The sequence below is a fragment of the Pipra filicauda genome, unplaced genomic scaffold (genome assembly GCF_003945595.2).
Source record: "Pipra filicauda isolate LSUMZ 115617 unplaced genomic scaffold, ASM394559v2 scaffold115_size4368891_pilon, whole genome shotgun sequence".
Taxonomy (NCBI): Eukaryota; Metazoa; Chordata; class Aves; order Passeriformes; family Pipridae; genus Pipra; species Pipra filicauda.
In genome coordinates, this window is record NW_024103607.1 from 609,016 (window position 1) to 612,011 (window position 2,996).

Sequence of the window (2,996 nt, forward strand, 5' to 3'; positions counted from 1 at the left end):
TATCAAAATCCTTCACACTTGGATATGAAAATCAGAGAAAGGCAAATTTCTGTCATAAGACAGAATTTAATTCTGAAACCATGAGTTTGGTGGGCTCCTTGTTTATGCAGATTACACTAAGAAACTGTGATACATAAAAGTGCCAAGAGAGATTATTAGTTAGTGATCGGAAGTACAAGTACCCCAAAATAAAAGAGATGCTTAGAGACCTGATACCAAAAGACATTTGTGCAGCTCCATAATACTCTTTTTCAGAAAGCCTAAGACTCACAGGACGATAAACCAGAAGACATCCTGATGCATCTCACTAGTACTTCCCAACAAGAAAAATAGGGTATTTTCACACACATTTCTAGGAAGTAATTTAAAAATATTTTGGCTTAGAATCAGAGCAATTGCTCAGAGGAGCAACTGTATTCAGAATTTTTCAAATTATGAAGACCGATTCCAGCATTTTAATGCACTAGCAGGTCAGCTAGATGCTCTCACTGCACTTACTTTTATACTGCTTTCCGTGCTTTACAGTTTTCTTTCTACAGAAATTAATATTCTCTTAATATTTGGAAAAAAAATTGCTAATGATAAATGCATTTCAGAATCACGGAACAGTTGAGGTTGGAAGAGACTTCTGGAGCCCACCTACTCCAAACCCCGTGATAAAAGCATGTTCAACTAGAGGGGGCTCTTCAGAGCCAGTGACACAGTTGCTCAGTGCCACAGTCCCTTCCCCAAAGTGAAAGCCATGTTCTTCGAGCGCACCCTAGTGAAAATCTTGTTGAAGACTTTTTACTGGTTTAAAATGCTGCAAGTGTCTATACTTAGCTATCAGCGTTTTGCTGCCTTGATGCTAGGGTCTGAATTTTAAAAAACACATTTATTAAAGAAAACATGGAGAAGTAGATGCCCCAGTACCTCATAAAATTCCATTTAGGTATTTTACCTGTCCATGAATTACACTAAATTACTTTCCAGAGCAATATGCTGAATGTGAATTACACAAGCCTTCACAAAGGTCTTGGAAAAGTTCTCATTTTTCTTTTGAGTATTTTCATTTCTATAAAATATTATGTTGCTGTTGTTATGAAAGAGGTTTGTGTCACCATAAGTTAAAAATCATTGAATCACAGAATATCTTGAATTGAAAGGACCCCATAAGGATCAAGCACAACTCTCTGCTCTTCGCAGGACTACTTAAAACTAAACCATTTGACTATGAGCATATTCCAGATATCCCTTGAACTCTGACAGGCTTGATGCTGTAACCACTGTCTCAGGGTTTTCAGTGATCTACTACCCTCCCAGTGAAAAGTCTTTTTCTAAAGTCCAATCTAAACTTCCCCTGAACCTCTGGCACCTGCTCTTCTTAGATTTCAATTGGTTGGGGATTGCCCAGCTCTCTAGCCTATCCTGACCTCTCTGTAAGGTCTCTCTATTCCAGAGGGATGCCACCACTTCCCCCTAATTTAGTATCATCGGAAAACTTCCTTGATGTACACTCAGTTCCTGCATCTGGATCATTTATAATAAACATTAAAGAGCACTGACCCTAAAACGGAGCCTTGGGGTGACTGGCTGCCAGCTTGATGTAATCCCATTTACTATAAGTCTTTGAGCCTGACTGTCGGCCAGATTTAAGATAAAACTACTTATGAATCCTGGCTGCGTCTTGTTACTGGCATAGTAAGTTTAAAGATATGGTTAAGAATATTATACAAAATATATATGGAAAATAACCTATGGAAAGGATCTATAAAAATAAAGCTTTCAAGTTTGTAAAGGCCGTAAACAATTTTGCAATAGCCACATGGAGAAGGTACCATAACAATAAAGAAACCTTAATTAATGATCCTGAAACCATTTCACCTGCAGGATAAACTTCTCTGAAGTGTTCAATTAAAAAGCACATAGCTAAGATAAACTACAAGGAGCCATATACATTTTTATTTACCACCACTACTAATTCTCCCCTTTCAGACGATATGTTTAGTTGCTCCTTTATAACTCTTTGAACTGCATTTGACTGTCAGGCTGTCATGTGCACTTGTGTGCTTATCTGGTATCTCACCTTTAGGCAAACTTCAACAAAACAACTACGAAATTTCCCACACTTACATATGACTCTCCACTGTTTAAACGATTATCGGGGGGGGGGGGGGAAGAGAAACCCACCAGCTCTCTCATTTTGTGCTACATCATTTTCGTGCTACAACTGAACAAACTCACTTTAATTGTCATCTGTTCCAAAGACCTGCACACCTGCCTGCACCAGTTTCGTTTGCTGCTAAGTCCTGCAGGGCCAGCACATGCAACTGAACAAAACCCATCTGACCAACACATGTGGTATGATACAGTACTATACGTGGTTCCCAGCTGTCAAAGCACTGCACATCCTCTAGTGCTGGCCAGGCACAGGATTATCTAGGTCAAACAGTACTTAACTATCTCAGTCTTTGTCCTCAACAAAATTGACAGACTAGAGACAGCTAAATCTGTCATTGGATGCAGTTTTTTAACGCTAATGAAGAGCTGTGCTTGAGCTAACTAACATCAGCGGCAGTGACAACTCACACAGGGATAACTGAGTGCTGACAATACACATCACTAAATTATTATTACATTCTGTTCAAGATCACTTGATAACACTTCTAATCACTTAAAAGAATATTTTTTCTTTTCATTTGGTTGTTATCTACTTTAAGGAGGACATATCCCTTGCTTCTAATCAAACAGATGCAAACGGTCCAGTCAATGGCAGTCCTGCAAGAAGCAGAGAGCTGAAGTCGATGAACCTTATTGGGTCCCTTCCAACTCCCTATGGTTTCCTTCCAACTTGAAATATTCTGTGACTCTGTGATACGTACCATGGTGTATGACAAGTACATCACAAGTCACATTGCCTTTCTGGTACAGTAACACAAGTCACCTATTTTTTCCAGTCAATAAATGATTTAAGATATTTAAAACAGATGTAAAACATTTATTTTTTCAGATAAATA